Source organism: Natator depressus, chromosome 20 (assembly GCF_965152275.1).
Source record: "Natator depressus isolate rNatDep1 chromosome 20, rNatDep2.hap1, whole genome shotgun sequence".
NCBI lineage: Eukaryota > Metazoa > Chordata > Testudines > Cheloniidae > Natator > Natator depressus.
Genome location: NC_134253.1, coordinates 19,984,192 through 20,001,657, shown reverse-complemented (window position 1 = coordinate 20,001,657; position 17,466 = coordinate 19,984,192).

The window sequence follows — 17,466 nt, the reverse complement described above, 5'->3', positions numbered from 1 at the left end:
CAAATCCAGGATCACCAACTCTACATTTCAGAAGTATTCATGGGGGATCTAAGGGGAAGTCACACTCAGACAGTGGAAAGAATTAAGAGACGATCTCTGCAACATGATTCCTTCCAGTTATGTTGCTTTATAGCTTTTCTCTAATGTGAACCGCTTACTCCATGATGAAGGGGTCACATCATCCCTGGCATGAATTTGACATGCTGATCCTCCATTATGCTGACTTTCAGAAAGCTTCCTTGTGGAGGGGTACAAGGAACGTAAGGAAGAAGGTCCCTATTTCAAGAAGCAGTAGCAAGAGGTCACTTACTTGGGTCATTCCATTGACTGAGGTGTCCAGAGATTGCAGGATGTCAATGCACAGGGTTTGGATCCTGCTTTCTTCCTCAACACCCTGGGCGAGAAGTGTTGTTCCCTGCTGTGAGATAGCTACATAGAACTTATTCGCTAGTAGTAAGACACTGGCAATAGAACCAGTGTCCTTCTCTTACAAAGCCATCTTGAGCATTGACCTGTGCCTGCTTTTCTACGGCACTGGAAGTGCACAAACGTCTGAAGGGAAGAGAATAATAGAAACTCCCAACTGGTGGGTCAGATCCCAGGCTTAGGAAAACCCTAAAATGAAGGGAATGATTCACTGAACACAAAAGAGTTCCCCCAACAGTGTTCAATTTTTAAAATTTGAAAAACTGTTTCATCTTTTGATCTCTGAGGAAAAACATTCCAATTCTGCCCAGGGGAAACAAATATGCAGAACCAGGGGGATCCAATCTCTTTCTTCTGATGCCCCATCCAGCTTGGTCATTCTGTGTGTAGTGAGTGTGATTCTATCAGTGGGCCTAATTCTCTACTGATTTCAGTTTAAAGGAGACCAAAACTGGCCTGATGAGAAAAAGCAGCCTTCTTTAAGATATGTGTGTGTGTGTGTGTGTGTGTGTGTGTGTGTGTGTGTGTGTGTGTGTGTGTGTGTGTGTTGCCACAAGCTCCAGCTTTGTAGAAAAGGGGCCAGGCAGAGCTAAGATCTTCAACAACTTACTGTCAAGTTGAACTCTTTATGTTCATACATATCATGGATTCAGTCATGGAGCACAAAGTGTCTGGAGCCCGGGGCTGTGTCCATGGATAGAAATACGGATTGAAGATATTTTTAAACTAGTACATGTAGAGTCGAGCATGTAGTGAGTGAAAGATGCAGCAAGCTTGTCCAGGCTCCTGAGACAGTCTGTGATGCAGCCTGCATAACTGAGTGTTTTGCTGATAGTTTAGGTCTGCTTTGACAGCCACAGAACGGGGCATCGTTCTGTTTTTTGGAGAGTCTATTTGAAACAAAAAGATGTGCTTCCTTGTACAAGAACACTGCACTGAAGAATGGTGTTTTCTGACTGTTCAATGACTCATCAGAGGTTGGAGCAGCACAGATAACTCTGTTAGATGGAAATACCCAGTGTGAGATTCTGGTCTCTGTTACACTAGCATAAATCCAGAGTAACACCACTAAAGTCAGTGGAGTTACCTTGACTTTACACCAATATCACGGATCCGATTCTGGCTCTATTCATTCAGTCCAGCTGTCCTGGAGTCAAAACTCCCACTGAAGTCAAGGGGAGCAATCAGCATGCAAGAATGGTAGGACCGAGTCCTGAGTGATAAGAACTCTCCTTACCAGTTTGCTGGTGGACACACTGAACTCGCTGAAAACATATGCTACCAGATCCCATGCTGCACAATTCTCCACACTTCCTGAACTGAGCAGCGTCCTGATGAAATGAAGAGCTGCCTTCCTCACCTGCAAGGGTAGAGATTACACACAGCACTTCTTGTTAGCCCTTCTGCCTGAAATAGGAGCTAGGATATGATATGAGAGTCCTTATGCTTTTGATTTTGTCTCCTTGGATTAGAAACATGGATACATTTAACGCTGGCAGGAGAATGACATGCCTTCTCTATTCTGCAGTCTCTCATCTGGATCGGAATGAAAGCTCCACCCAGATATCCATTCATCCCATAACACTGAAAAAATTGAAATATTCACTGTTCCACACACAATCTTACCGTAGCATTCAGATCACTGAGAGTGGATTTCACTGCCTTCACAATCAGAAGCTTTTTAACTCTTGTCTCAGGCACTGAAAGATAGGGAGAGGTGTACAGTACTTCTTTGTTCCACACACACTCACTTTCCACACTGGAATTAATCCTGGATTTCAAAGGGCCCTAGTTAAGAACAGTACCAAGCTCCTCTCCTCTACAGAATCAGTGGGGAAAACGTAGGACCAGATTCTCGTCTCAGTTGCACCAGTGTAAATCTAAAGTAATTCCATTTCTCTAAATAGTGCCATCCTACTACCATGATGGAAATATAATAAAGGAGTTTGATAGACTGAGCAGACTGAAGTTAATCTGTGTTTACACCAGCATAACAGGACTCAGAATCTAGTCTAGAGTGTATAATACTTAGGATTCTCGAGTCAGGAGTATTATTCTATTTTTATCTGATTATTGTTATCATGCATTAGCCCCAAGTTAACTTCTATATTGGAAGTTGAAAAAGACCTTGACAAATATCTTGGGCTACATTCAGCACTTAGTTGAACCTGTTGATTTCCATATGGGGCCATATGGGGATAACTTAGGGCAGCATTTAGTCCCTTAGTGGATCTCCAAACCACTGGTGACTGTGTGTTCTAGAGCCTCTGTGCCCCAGGTGCAGAGGTGATGAGTCTGTTGCAGCCCTGCCGTGCCTACAGAGCCTTGGTTCTTTAGCTCAATCTCTAGTAGCTCAAGCTTTTAGCTCTGGATGTCCTCAACTCAACCCTCAGCATGTCGGCCAAGAGGGCAGCTGGCACAGTTGCTCCTGTGTTACTTACAGTCAGCCCCAACAATAGCTCTCAGGAGCTCTAAAGACGCCACACGAACGGCCTCATGCTCAATCTCCAGCTGCTCGTGTAGGAATGCTAGCAGGTCATCAGGAGAAGAACGGGCTGCAAGGGAAGAAATCACATCCTCACTGTCTGCAGAACTCTTCTTCTTACCGTACCTCACAAAGGTAAGGAAGTTACAAAGAAACCACTGTGTAACTCAGAGTCTCTTCCCCTTACCTAGCAGAAGTACACAATGGAAGAGCTCTTTGTGGTTTTCTATGCTGAGCTGCTTAGCTGGAGAACAGATCTGTGGGAAGAAGGGAAATGGTCAAAGAAAAACTAATCAGAAGCAATGAAAAAGAAAAATGTTCAATTAGTTTCTAAGCTTCCACTTCCTGCTTGTCCAACTAGAGGTCTGAACCGCAGGGAGATGGTCCTGCACGCACAGCAAGACTCAAAGAGAATGACCAATCCATTAGATAAGAGAAGCTAAAATGTTTTCAGCAGCAGAGCTGACCTAATCAAGACACAGCCACAGTTTTCACTTTACAACTCTGACTCCCCCTGGTAATCGGCTTATGGTGAAATTGCTTTACAAACTGAGCTGGATAGTAGCTAAGAAAATGAGAGCGCTCCCTGCTTACTCTTGAGCCTGCAGAAATCAGTAAGGCATGAGGAGGTCCCCAGGCTCTGCACGATCATTCCATCGATTTTTCAGTGTTAATATGCTTCAGATCTGCTGTGCCTAAGCTCAAGGGATCCAAGCAAAACCACCCCTCACCTGGTTGTGCAGAGCACTGCAGATGGCTTGAAACTTCCCTTTAGGTAGAGGGATCTTATATTCACCAGAGACCTCCAAGAGCTGGCTCAGACTCTGCAACAGAGGGCGAAAGTCAGATGGTGGGCACACAAAGGAGCCATATGTAGTGACTGAAGCAGATTCAGGGGATTCCTAGATTCCAAAGCCGGACCGGATTCTTGCCATCATCTAGTCTGACCTCCGGTCGGTATGACACAGGCCATAGACCTTGCCCAGAACAATTCGCAGAGCAGAGCTTTTAGAAAAACATACCAATCCTGATTGAAAAATCATCAGAATCCGCCTCGGCCCTTGATAAATGGCTCTAATGGTTAATTATCTCACCATTAAAAATGTACACCGTATTTCCAGTCTGCAAGTGTCTAGCTTCAGTTTCTAGCCATTGGATCAAGTGACACCTTTCTCTGCTAGACGGAAGAGCCCATTAGATAATAGGAGTCCCTCATGTAAGATATTATAGACTGTAATTAAGTCACCCTGTCACAGGATAGGTCCACCCCGTCAGGGTGGTATCAGGTTGAGGAGGAATTGAAGTAGATCTGGAGCGGCCCAACTGGCCTAGTCTCCCTAGCCACCACAGCAGTCCGGGCTCCTAGGGCAGCATCGCCTAATGGTCGGGATCAGTGCAGCAGCCCTTGGGTGAGGGTCCGCGGCCCAACAGCCTGAGTCACTTGGGCTGCCCTCCTAGGGATGGCAGTGCGGCCTAGTGGCCAAAGTCACTAGACCCACCCTTGGCTGCAGGGCAATGCGGCCTAGTGGCCAGAGTCGATAGAACCACCTTTTGCGGCAGGGAAGTGTTGCCTAGTGGTGAGCCCTTCTCCACTGGGTCCTACCTATTCCACAGGGCCCCAGCCCAGGGCGCAGGGGTATCTGCCACCAACTCAGCGGGGATCCTTCCAAAGCATGCTGAGTCAAGCCTGCTACCTCAACTGGATCAATGCTTCGTCCACCTAGGCTGCTTCCCACCCGTTCTTCCGCAGCTGGGAGTCTCAGGGATTCTGGGGTCTCTCCTCCATCTCTGGCATTGGGTGGCTGGGGGTCAGCTGCAGCCACAGTCCGGCTGGCCTCTGAATCCTGGAGCACTGGCAGTCTCTCTGCAGGAGCCTGCAATGCTCCTCCGCTCCCTTCGGCAGCCATCCCAGCCTGAGCTGAGCGGCTCTCTTTTGTATCCTGGGTCCAGCTGAAGCATGCCCAGCAGAGATGAGGGGGCATGGCCTCCTCGGCCCACAAAGCATGATTAACCCCTGCTGAACCAAGGCGGGGTAGGTAAACCCCATCACACACCCTTTTACTTTCTGTGTATTAAACTAAATAGATTGACTTCCTTGATTCTCCCTCTGTAAGGCATAGTTTCTAATCCTTTCATCACTGTGGCTCTTCTGTCAATTTATCAACACCCTTTTTGAATTGTGGGCACTAGAACTGGACACAGGATTCCAACAGTCGTCAGACAAGTGCCAGACTTAGAGGTAAAATAACCACTGTGCTCCTCCTTGAGATTCCCCTTTTTATGCATCCCAGCTTTCGCTTTTTTGGCCACAGCATGAGTTCATGTTCAGCTGATTATGCCCCATGACCCCCAAAATCTTTTTCAGAGTCACTGCTTCCCAGGACAGCATCCCCCATCATGTATGTCTGGCCTAAATCCCTTGTGCCTAGACGCATACATTTACATTCAGCCGTATTTAAAGGCATATTGTTTCTTTGCGCCCCGTTTGCTAAGTGATCTAGATCACTCTGAATCCGTGAGCTGTCCTCTCCATTATTTACCACTCCCCCATTTTTATCTCATCTGCCAACTTTATCAGTGATGATTTTATGTCCTCTGCCAGGTTATTGATTAAAAAAAAGGTGAAAATCTAATTCCTTCCTGCATCTAACACACTTTTCTCCTTTGCTGCTTGAAGCTTCCCGAATGTCTCGGATGCCATCTACATACTTTACTATGTTTACACAGTTGCGTAGTGCCCTGATGCTATCAAACAAGTCCATGATGCATTGGTTCCCTCCAAATCATGGGTATTTCAACCCCCAAAGTGACCACATACTCTGTACTAGAAAGCTTCAACCAACATAGACGGTGAGTAAATATCACTACCAAGAAGTTAGAGCTGTCTCATGACTTCATTTACAACTGTGTAGCCCCACTGAAGACAGAATATGGCCCCTTACTTCTCGCTCATGTGGTACTGAGGGGGGATGAAATAGAGAGACAAGGTGAGTGAGACAATATCTTCAATTAGATTATCACACCCACCTTGTCGCTCCCATATCTTGGACCAACATGGCTACAACAGCACTGCATAGAACGATAGATGAAACAGACGGGCAATGATTTTATATCTATCGAGTTATGCAGTGCAAAGCAATGACCCTCAAGCCTCCTTATTATTAATTTTCAACCGTTGACAGTTGGCTGGGTACCGACCAGAGACAACATATGGTAGCCCCTGCTCTGAGGAGCTTATGATCTAAAAGAGAGACACAGAGTTGACAAGATGTTTTGGGAAATCACAAGGAGGGAGTATCTTGTTGTGCAGGTGTTTTGTTTTTTATCTCCTTCTCCTCCTCCCCAGGAAACAGAGGATGCTTTTCATCAGAGGCAGTTACCTACAAATCTTGTTGCCTGGGTCACCATGTGTATAAACCCAGAACTTGTGTGCATATTTATTATCTAACAAGTCACTATCTAGACCAGGAAACCCCACTGGCAGCAAATTCCTCCTGCAGTTCACACATGCACACACAGAGACAGTTACCTTAATGAGTGGTACCTCACCTTGGTGACGTGAAAAACATCAATTTCCTCCTTATATTGCTCAAGGAGCCATGAGATCTCTTTAAATATGGGATTTTGTGGCTCCTTTTTGTGTAGCAGGATGCCCATCATGGGACCAAGGGCTTTGATGATGGCCTGCTTGAGCTGCATAGATGAGAGACAGAATTTATGTTCCTACGAATTCATTCAATATCTTCCAATAGGCACACTTTTTCTACTTCTAATGAGTGCAATTTCCCTTGTTCCACTGTCGGAACGGTCCTATCCCAATATTTCCTGGTAAAGAACCAGGACTCGTAGGGTTGGTGTCAGGATTATATTCTAATGCACCTCACAACCAGACAAGGTAAAATATTTCCCCAGATTAGTATGCGTTCTAGGCCAACTCATCCCTGCTGTAACTCCACTGGGGCTGAATGGACTTAGACCAGGAATTAATTTAGCCCACTATCCCGGGTTCATCTGCACATTAGGTGCACAAAACTAGACTCCATGTACACTGGGTACAGACAGAATTTCCATGATGTGGTGACATTATAAACGTATGGGTTTTCGATGTTTTCCATGACAATCTGTTCCATCCAAAAGGACCTACCATTAAATGCCATCATCACAAAGAGTGCCAGACACACAGAATGTAACATCACAATTTCCGCTAAAGGTTTAGAAAGCCAGCAATTCTCACCTCCAGCTCCTCACAAGTCAGCCAGTTGCTGGTCACATGACAATATAAGGGAAGAATTTGACGGCAGAATTGTGATTCACCCATTCTGGGGAATGAGCACTTTTCCCAGTTCGTAAAATATCCATTCACTGCCCTTGACCATTTTTCCAGAACTGCACGGAAGGAGAGAAGACAGGCAATGTGAAAAGGACATAGTAATAATGAGGAGAAGTTGCTTTCTCAGAGAAGACACCCAGGCCTATCGTTTACTCCAATTCCATGGCAACTCTTATCAGGACTAGATGCTGAAATCCCATATCAATCTGGAGCTATTTCTCTTTCCCCCATTCCATTTCTTGTTTCTTAAAAGGCTTTTTTCTTTGTACATCTCTCCATCTTTTTTCAATGACCATCATCTGAAGACTCGAGTCCTCTGCAGTTGTTGTTTGTTCAACCCGAACACTGTATGATTTCATCTTGAGTTACAGTTTGTCTGAAAGATGTTCAGTGCCCCTAACTGCCATTGGCTTTCCTGGGATTTGAAGGTAGTGGGGAGCACTTTGCCCTAAAAGTAGGTGTATCTAGTGTCCTTGCTAAGACGAATTAGGGCCCAATCCTGTTCTCTATGAAGTGGATGGCAAAATTCCCATTTCCCTCAAGGGCACAGGATTAACCCCTTACTGAGCATCACCTGAAAAGCAAAGGAAGAGAGAAGTGGAGAAGAAGAGAAGACAGAGAAAGAGGGTGAAAGGAGATGATGATGAGGAAGAAACTAAGGAGAGAGAATGGGTGGAGGAGTGGGAAACAGGGGATTTTTAAATGTACAGTAATGAAATCTGCTCCCTTCACCTCCTCCCCCAGGAGCCTCCTGGCAGAGGAGCAGCTTCAGCCTTTGTGTCTGTTTATTTTAAACGATATGCGTGAGTCACAAAGGGCCTGAACTTACAAATGCTCAGCACCTCCTGCAAAGTAAGGAGCACTCTCAACTTCACTGAGTGCCACGGGAGCCAAGGAACGCAGCACCTGGTGCAATCCAGGGAAGGGAGCACAATTCAGGGCCTGTTTGCAAACTTGGTCAGTCACTTAAATCTGTACCAAGACCCCCTAAATATCCATTTGGGGCACCTACAGGAAGTGCTGGCACTTACCACCACAAAATGCTTGTCTCATCCTGCTGTCCTTGACTAACTCCAACATGGAGATCATGTCGTTCAGGATCACTCCCACAAAAGGGATACACTTAAGTGCTGCAGAGAAAGGCCAGAAGAGAAGGAAGACAGACAATCAGCTGCTCTCTGCCTTCTGACAACACACTTAGAAACACTGTGGGGCAGGATGCTATGGGTTCCGAGGCCATTGGCGCTGCGTAAGCAGAGCAGAATGGCTTTAAAGCAGCCATTGAAAGCCAGTGGGGGATTCACCCTGAAGAGGGGAATCCTCCACAAGTGTACAGCTGTGCCCAATGCCCAACTCACTCCCAGAGTAAAGGGAGAGGGCACTGGGGCGGGATGGGAAGTGGGGTGGAGAAGAGCTCCACTAGACCTGATCTTCCACTCATTCCCATCCTTAAGGTACTTCACTCAGGGGCATAAGTTAGAGCTTGCACCTCCAGCTGGATTGCTCATGATCTGGAGGCCAGAACTAGCAACAGCAGTTAATCTTGTGTTTCTACACACACACACTCAAACAGAGCTCTGTTTAGCGGTAACATTTTTAGGTAGAGAGATAATCCCCTGTCCTTAAATGAAAAAGAATCACTTTGAAAGAAAAGAGGGAAGTGACCATACCATAGGCGGATGACAGGTTGCCCAACGTAATGAAAACAAACTCTTCAGGCAGCTCCAGATGATACATCAGCTCATACATGACATCATTGAAATAGCAGCGTGCCAGAGTCACTAAGGTGTTGCTAGCTGCCACTTTTAGTTCATTTCTTGCTTCCTAAAAACAAAAACCAAAAGAGAGAGACTGAGGTGACTGAAGCCGGTTGCACTAGCCAGAGTTGTTTACATGAGTCAAGTCCTTCTTTCTGTGCACAAGTTGTGAATGAACCAACCCAACTTTCTGAGGGTAGAGTCATTCGTCATAAATATTCCTTGAGTCACTTGGCGAAACAGTTTTCAGCCTTTGAGTTGCTTGCAAGCTGCTTCGTTAGCCTATTCGCTGTTAGCTACTTGTGGTGGGTGACTGGTCACCATAGTCACATGATATTTTCCCTGCCCTTCCCTGAGGCGGTAAGTGAGACACAGACTGGGCAGCTTCACGATATTCCGAGAGCTTTCCTGGAATAAACTGTCCCCCAAAAGGAGGCTGACTTCCTTTGGAACAAGAGGGGGATTTTTCCATGGGTTTTCCTGCTGGCAAACTATATTCTAAATCCAATGCTGCTTCTTTTGGAGATAGCTCAGATTCTGTCTGTCTTGGGGCTTTATACTGCCACTTATCGCTACGGTATCAGAGCGCCTTCCACATAAAATCAGTATCAATAATGAAATCCCGAGTAGACTTCGGGAAAGACTTGCTCCTTAAGACACCATAGGCCTGTCTCTGGGTCTCAGTTCATGTGTCTCAGGTCCTGATCCTGCAAAGCACTTAAGCACATGTGTAACTTTCAGCGTGTGAGTTGTCCCATCTTATGCATGTGCACAAGCGCTGTCTAGGACCTGGGCTTTGGTCTGGAGGAAGGTGTGGGCCTCTAACAGAAGAATACATTTTCATTTCAGTATATAGTTTATCCCCCAAAAAGAGAGTTTGAATGAGTTAAAGCTTTGGATCCTTTGATTGGTATCTCGGGAGAACTAACTTACCTGAGTCTCTGTCATGTGGTTTGAGGCTAGTGTTATTAGTTTCTCCAGAAGCCGTCTCTCTAGGCCCTGGGTGTCCTGCTGTAAGACTTTCTCCAGGACACAGTAAATGTTTACTCTGTTTTGCTGGGGAGAAAACATAAAAGAGAAGAATTGGGAAAAGTTTTTCTTGACGACCAGACAGTAATTTGGCTAATAAGCCCCTGCCCTAATTGGTGGCTTAATTGGTGTAAAACATGCCCTGCCCTCCACAAGCACCGCATTTAGCAGCGCTTCAGAAGCAGCCGAGCAACTGACATCGTTTAATCTTCCTGGAGAGAAAAGAGCCAGAAGAAGCGCCCTTCACTGCCCCCTTCTCTAGTTTCATTTATTCAGAACAAACAATAAAAATGAGCCCCTTGCCCTTGCTCTAGCCACTCCAGGCAGAATTTGTAAATGTGGAATATAAAATACCCAACTCCTGCAGTAAGTCCTCAACTGCTCCCAGGGGCAATGAGCTCAGCCGTTAGATCTACACTGACAGTAGCACGCTCGAAGGTGTCTTTTATGCGGCCCATCAGTGTAGAACTTCACAGATGAGACTAACTATGGAGGAGTTGTAGGATCAGTTGGGACCGAGAAAAAATAAAGCGGGACACAGAGCAATTAAAAGCCTGAGGAGAGAACAAGATTCATTTCAGAAAACTGCAAACTAGCACCTCTGGAAAGGAGGTAGAAGTAACTGACAGAATGGGAGGGAGACAAGTGGGAAGCAACAAGTGCCCTGGGGGGTGACAGTGGAAAACAAAGTCAACAGGTATATGCAAGGTGTGATGGCTACCACAAAGAGCCATGTGGTTGGGTCTTTTACACACAGGGATCATGGCACAAAGCAGGAAGACAACAGTTCCTCTCTGTTCAGCTGAGCTGTGACTGCATCTGGATGAGTGCCTTTTCTAGCACCACATTCCCAGAGAGATCAACAAATGGGAAGTCATTCCTGGGAGAGCAAAAAAGAATGCAGGGGGCTGGCAGAAGTGACTTCTGGATAGAGCCCTGCAACCTGACCCAAATCCTAGGGGACCTGACCACAGGCGTCCAGTCAGGTTGGATGAGAAAACAACTGGACCCTCTTGGGCTCGGGTCAGGTCGGCTCTCCTCCTTTAGCCCCTGGGATCGGCACAACCGTGACTGCGTGTTCCTGCCAGCCACCACCTCCTTCCTGCGCTGCACGCGCTGTGGAGCGAGGATGCCGAGGAGTCACAGCGTCTCCCTCTCTCTCTGCAGCGCAGACCCAGCGCAGCAGGGGCCGTGTCAGAGGATGGAGCCATCGCTGCACACAGTGGCCGCTGCACCAGCCCCATGAGCAGGATGCAGTGGCAGGATCCGGTTGGGGGGGAAGGGTTGGGACCAGGATGGAAAATGATTCAGCCCTCTCAGGGTGAGGTGAGTGGGCCGGGGGCCAGTTCAGTTTGGGCTTAAAAATTGGGCCCGAGCAGACCCCTACTTCTGCAGACAGACGGAAAGAGCTGTCTGTGTCCGATGCGGCCAAGGGATGACTCTGAGGGAGAGAGGATAATACCATACAACTACCTGGAGGGTGTGAACACCAAGGAGGGAGAGGAATTTTTTAGGATAATACATTTCGGTAAAAGTAGGAGTAATGGGATTAAGCTAAAAAAGGACATTCAATTTAGACTTTGATAACAGGAAAAATGCCCCAACTGTAAGACAGGGCTATTAGGTTATGACATAGTCTTCCTAGGAAAGAGGCGGAAGTTCAGTCCTTAGGGGCTTTTCAGATTAGATTGGCCAAAACAGTGGAAAATGGCTGCTGGGAATGCTCCTGCATTAGCAGGGAAATGGACTGGATGATCCAATAGGTCTTTTCCATCTCTGTCTCCTGTGAGTCTAGACATCTGTGTGACCTGCATGCCAAGGTCATAACCCACTTTGGAATGTTCAAAGCCAATCAGATCTCTGACTGGGAGAGGTTAGGGGTCAGACAGGGTCTGCATCAGATCTCTTGATTGGCTATACGTTCCAGTGGTTCTGCTTTAAAAGGCATGCTTCTGCAAACTGCAATCATAACAGACAGCTCCACTGGGGAGAAGTCCCTTCCATTCATTTTTAAATGTAAGGAGGATTTTTTTCATTGAAAATTGTCACTGACAACTTATCAATACATAAGCACTATATAATTCAAGTAATTCAAGTAATTAATCACGTGAATTAACATAATTAATCACTCTTCTTACAGTGAGTATGATAACACCCATTTTTTCATGTTCTGTGTGTATATCAATCTCCTCACTGTATTTTCCACTGAATGCATCTGATGAAGTGAGCTGTAGCTCATGAAAGCTTATGCTCAAATAAATTGGTTAGTTTCTAAGGTGCCACAAGTCCTCCTTTTCTTTTTATAATTAATCAAGTAATTCAAATAATTAAAGGAGTCAGAGGCCAAGACAAGCAGTTCAGTTGGCCTCCTAGCACTTTAATGGAAACTAAAATGCCTTCTGTGTTGGCCCTTAATAGAGAAATGGACTTTGTCGGATGCAAGTATTAATCAATGGAAAAAAGGGGTCTGAATATTCCTCCTGGGGCAATTCTGCACTACTGCACAGGTGCATAATTAATGAGCCCCGCATATTTTTATTTGTTTGCACAGTAAAAAGCTTCTGCTGAAATGCTGCTGCCGTTCCATCTCTTGCCCACCAAAGGGTGCTGTGGCAATAGAACAAAGGAGCAACTCCCTATCAGCGCAGGAAGAGAGAGAGCCTGTCTTCTTCACAGCAGGCCAGGTCAGGAGACAGGGGCTATGGGGAGACAGACAGTGTGGGATGCTGGGGTGGGGTCAGTCAGGGGCTCATAAGGGCTAGTGGGGGAGGACAGACTGGGGCAGGGGCTGAATGGGAGTGGAGGCACAGAGTTAGAGGAGGAGGGAGCTTCAGGGCCCCATAATGATGGGGGAGGAGGTGCAGAGCTACATAAGGGCAGGGGGTGGTTGGCTGGGGGCACAGAGACACATGGGGACAGGGGGAGGGGGTACAGGGACACATTGTTAGGATACAGATGTTCAGACCTGTCTGTAAAGGCCTATCATCTAAGAATTTAGGTGTATTCTTATCACTTGGCTAGTTATAGAGGTATAAAAGAAAGAATCAAAATCACTGTCTGCCAGGGTAAGGTCCTTCTCTTACTGTGACAGTCTGAGGCCCTGTTCTTAGGCTAAGGCCTTTGGCTAAGCAGCAGAGGCAGCCATAAGCTGGGAAGCGACCGGTCACCTCTTCACATTCCCAACTAGTCACATTGAAATAAGGTGCTATTGGGCTGTTAGGAACACAATCCTGTTCTGATAATGCCTATTGACTCCAGAGAAAGGGAAGGGCCAAGAAGATGTAAAAGGAAACTTAGTTTGATAGCATCCTGTCTGGCAAGAACTCACTTATCACTAGCTGGGATGTGAAATCCTCATTTCTGTGTTTGTTCTATCACTGTAGTCCCCATTTCCCCATTGTTTGTCTGTATAATCTCTGTCTGGTTCTGTGATTGTTTCTCTCTGCTGTATAATTAATTTTGCTGGGTGTAAACTAATTAAGGTGGTGGGATATAATTGGTTACATAATCATGTTACAATATGTTAGGATTGGTTAGTTAAATTTCAGGAAAAGGATTGGTTAAGGTATAGCTAAGCAGAAGTCAAGTTTTACTAGATAGTCTGCAGTCAATCAGGAAGTGAGGGGGTGGGTGTGTGGGTGGGGGAAATGGGAACAGGGAATGGGGGTGTGGAAATTGGAATCATGTTTTGCTAAAGGGGGAAATGGGAACAGGGAATGGGGCTGGGGAAATTGGAATCATGTTTGGCTAAGGGCAGGAATGGGAACAGGGACACAGCTGTAAGGCTCTGTGGTGTCAGAGCTGGGAAGGGGGACACTAAGGAAGGAAACTGAAATCATTCTTGCTGGAAGTTCACCCAATAAACATCGAATTGTTTGCACCTTTGGACTTCGGGTATTGTTGCTGTCTGTTCATGCGAGAAGGACCAGGGAAGTAAGTGGGTGAAGGAATAAGCCCCCTAACACACATAGGGATGGGGGGGAGTGGGTTTCTGAGTGGGAGTGGAGGGACACATGGACGGGGGTGCAAGGACCCATGGGGGTGCAGGAACACATGGAGACAGGGGCAGATGTGCCTTACTGAATGGGAGAGCTTAGGGGTCAGACAGGGTCTGTATGGGGGGAGCTGCCTAACAATTCCTCCCCGCCCCTCCCAAAAAAACTGTTCCATACTTTTCCCACCCATACCCAGCAACGCTCCAAGTTCACACCCAGGCTCCTTCCCAGCAATTTACTTCCCTCCATTACCCCTGACTCTATCAAGCCTTTGCACTGCGCCTAAGGGGTGCAAGAAATATGGTTCTGTATTGAGTTTAAATGAATTATTACTCAGAGTTCTCTATTAACATGCATAGTAAGGAATTGGTTTGTCAAAAAACATTTCCTGAATCCTTTTTGTTGTCTGTATTCATACAGACATACTTGCTGACAGGTATTTTGAAATAAATAACCAAAAATAATTTTAACGGGTGTAATCATATTGTCTTATTTTGACAAACAAAATATGCAGAATTTTGCAGAACTTCTCAAATATTGTACGCATCATTTTTATTTTTTTCTTGCAGAATTCCCCCAGTAGAAAATATATAGATAAGGGTCCCTTCGATGCTATAATCTCAATAATATGTCATCATAACAAAGGAGTGTTGGCTAGGATTTAGAGCAGGGAGTCAGTTCACTTGGGTTTTATTCACATTCTTTGACTAACTTGCTAAGTGGTGTTGAGCAAGTTACTTAATTCCCTGTGACACAAGTCATCCGTAAATGGGGATAATGCTTCCCATTCTCACCAGGGTGCTGTGAGTCTTAATTCATTAGTATTAGGGAAGTGCTTTGAGATTTTTGGACGAAGATGCTAAAGAAGGGCAAAGTATTATTAGAAGAGATTACTGCTAGTCCGATCGTGTACTTTTACTGTCTACAGCCCATGTACTCCACTGTGTGTAAAAGGACAATGCTCTCTTTAGAGAGCATTATATCATCCTGATCTGTAAGAACAGCATTTTGCATGATGAGTTTACGCCTGAGGACAGAAGGGCGAATACTGATTCTCCTGATGGTGCGCCAGGCCAAGTTCTACACTGAATTACCCCCGTGCAGTCCCCTGTACCCCCATGAAGTCAGGCAGACTTTGGTGTGGACACCTGGAAAGCGGATGTAATTTCATGAAACTGCCCTACCTCATCCTTTTGCAGTTTCTCGAGCAGAACTGTCAGAACGATAGCCAACTTGGTCTCGGCTATAAAGGCAATCCTGAGGGCAATTTTGCCCTTATCTTGGTCACCCATATGTGCCAGGAGGGAAACAACCTCATTATAAACACCTGAAATTAAATAAAAGGATTCGGCTGGTTACCACTGATAGCAGAAATTGGTGCTGGCCTCTTTAATTCACTATCCAGTAAAGATTCTGCAGGAGCCCAAACACTGTGAGAAGTAGACCTGGGAATCCTGGAAATCCTCTTCCTTCCTCCTCATGACCAGGTTTGTTTGCTGAACTACCCAGCGTGCTTGCGGGGAAATCATAATGAAGCAAATTTGCTCCTTTCAAGTAGGTCCCCACGTAAAATAATCTTCCTTTCCCTCTTTATTGTCAATTGATGAGTTTTGATAGCATACAGAATAATAATTTAACTCTAAGCCAAGAAATAGAGCTAAAGTTAAGCACATGCTTAAGAGTTTTGCTTAGTCAGGGCCTCATTTTCAAAAATCCTGCGCACCCAGATGTACCTATTGGCTATGCTGGGAACTTTTGGGGCTCGGTATCTCTTGAAAATCAGGCCACTGTTGGAGACCTCAGTATGAATTTAGAAGCTTAACTTTAGGCCCCTTGTTTTGAAGAAAGCCTTTAATCTTCTTTTATGGTAGTTGAAATACTTGCAGAGAAGACTCATGGAAGGGAGTTCATCCAGTTCATTGAATATCAGGGTTGGAAGGGACCTCAGGAGGTCATCTAGTCCGACCCCCTGCTCAAAGCAGGATCAATCCCCAACTTTTGCCCCAGATCCCTAAATGGCCCCCTCAAGGATTGAACCCACAACCCTGGGTTTAGCAGGCCAATGCTCAAACCACTGAGCTATCCCTCCCCCCTGTACAGTTGCCTGTAGAGATCATAAAGGAATTCCCCTGCCCCCGCCCCCCCCACCCCCATGCACAATTGGTGAGGTGTACGCTGTGAGTGGGGTGGGGTGGGGTGGGTCCCTCCAACCTTCATCTGAAGCATCAGGGATTGACCATAGCAGGAGATGGGACACCTGCTAGGGTGGACCAGTGCTCTAAGATGGTTCAGAGAATCTGTTTCCTTAGCTGTCCTGCTCACATGCTCAGGGTCCAACTGATCTCCAGAGTTGTGGGTGGGAAGGAATTTCCCCCTGGTCAGATTGGCAGGGACCTTTGAATGGCAGGATGGGGCACTGATCACCTGCTAGGATAATCTGAGTATATCTGACCTAATCAATTCTCGACCATTGCAAGGGCCTCAGGCATTGGTGGAACCTCAGTCTCTCCTGTCCTCTGCCGATGGCACACAACAGTTTTGTCTCCTAAAGACTGAAATGGTTTCGTCCAAGACAAGTTTTGGGGTTCAGTGTAGGGTTGCTAGGTGAAATGTAGTGGCCTGTGAAATACAGGAAGTCAGACTAGAGGATCTAATGGTCCCTTCTGGCCTTAAACTCGAGGAAACAATGAAATAGCGGGTGTATGAAAAAAATCAGGATTTGATCTCCCATGTATCTCTTCGCTCTGGGCAGAAATTCTCCAGGAGACTTAATATTTCACAAGAAATCTGAAAGGCCGTATTTATCTGTCTCCATTGTAACAGCATTCCAAGCATGAAGGAGGAACTAACAAGATTTCCCCTTCCCAGGAAAGACTGCTTGAGGTTAGGTGATTGCCCATCCGTTATGTAAATTGCATCCTTCAGTTGTAACACCCAGATGCAAACGGAATCATAACTGTAACCTACTCTGCCCATCTGTGTGGGATGAGAAGCACTAGTGTTGCTAAGAAATGTGAGCCCATGCTTTGTTCTCTTGCATTTAAGATATTAGCAGAGCTTCATTTAGACAGCTAGAGGAGAAGTCCTTCTGCCTTTTTTGTTCTAATTTCCCCTATCTCTGATGGAGTTGGCTCCATGGATGCAGAAGACACAAAATGAGGACCCAGAACAAACATAAAACAACTGGGAGAAAAGAAGGAAGACCTCCCCCATAACATTCCCTAGAAACTCAGATTCTCAGGAAAGTTTCCAGGTCCAGAGGCTGTAGGCCAACTCCTCAACTGGTGTAAATCAACACAGCTACAAGGAAGTCAACAGAGGGACACTGGTTTACAGCAGCTGAGGTTCTGCTCATACAAATGGAGAACATTACAGCTAATCTGTATGCCTATGCTTTCTAAATGTGTGTGTGAATATAGACTGGATATAGCGAATACAATGCTG